Source organism: Etheostoma cragini, unplaced genomic scaffold, assembly GCF_013103735.1.
Source record: "Etheostoma cragini isolate CJK2018 unplaced genomic scaffold, CSU_Ecrag_1.0 ScbMSFa_528, whole genome shotgun sequence".
Lineage (NCBI taxonomy): Eukaryota > Metazoa > Chordata > Actinopteri > Perciformes > Percidae > Etheostoma > Etheostoma cragini.
This window is the reverse complement of record NW_023269127.1, coordinates 50,451-51,672: the sequence shown is the minus strand read 5'-3', so window position 1 is coordinate 51,672 and position 1,222 is coordinate 50,451.

Sequence of the window (1,222 nt, the reverse complement as noted above, 5' to 3'; positions counted from 1 at the left end):
ACTGGACAGACTTGGACTTTCAACTCACAACTTTTCGTGCTTCGCTGTGGAGGCGGGGGGTTCCTGTGGGGGATGGGAGTCTCTCTGGAGGTTTGGGGTCCCTGTGGAAGCTGTGGGTCCCTGTGGAGGCTGGGGACATTGAAGCTGAGTGGACAATGTTGCTGTGGGCTTAGGTACCTCAAGGGGCAGTAACCCTGGAACACCCTGGTGGACACCGGTGGTCAGGGAAGCCGTCCAACTCAAGGAGTCTTTCCAGGTTATGTTATCCCAGAGGACTCCGGAGGCAGTTGCAAGATACTGACGGGCCCGAAGTCCGACGTCCTCTATGGTAGAGACAGAGCTGGAGGGGGATGCTAACACGTCCTCTATGGGAGAGGCAGAGCTATAGGACGACCAAAAGAACCAGATCCACGATACAAGAGACTGAAATGGGTTTCCTCAGGAAGGGGCTGGGTCTCCCAGAGAGATCGGGTGAGAAGCTCAGTCATCCGCTGCGCCTTTGCGTCGAAAGGAGCCATTTGAGGTGGTCTGGGCATCTGGAAAGGATGAGGGGTCCAGGCAAGTCCAGCTGGGATCCAGGCAAGTCCAGCTGGGAGCAGGTCTCGGGGAAGACCCAGGACTAGGTGGAGGCTCCAGCTGGGAGGAGGCCTTGGTGAAGACCTAGGACTAGGTGGAGGGACGTCCCGCTCGGGAAAGGGAAGTTTGGGGTCCCCTGCTGGAGCCGCTGCCCCGAGACCGGATAAGAAGATGAAGATGGATGAATTTGGAAAATAAATGAAATATTCAGAGAAACTGAGATGTCCTGGAATTAAAGAATTGTTAGTCCCTTTCTCTCTTTCTCTCTCTCTCTCCCTTTCTCTCCTTCTTTCTCTATCTCTATCTCTTTCTCTCTCCTTTTTCTCTCTATCTCTCACAAATTTTCTCTCTTTCTCACTATCTCTCTCACCTCTCTCCTCTCTCTGTTTATCACGCTCTCTCTCTCTTTCTCTATCTCTCTTTCTCACTCTATTTCTTGCTCTCTCTCCATCTGTCCCTCTCTCTGTCTCTCTCCCTCTCTCTGATTGGCTCATTCTCTGCAGCCTCCTCCAGCAGTATAGTGATGCTTCCTTCTGTCAGTTCTGTTCCAGCTAAGGACCCGTGGACTGGCTCGGCTTTCTCTTCTCTGTCTCTGTCCTGGCTCGGCTCGGCTTTCTCTTCTCTGTCTCTGTCCTGGCTCGGCTCG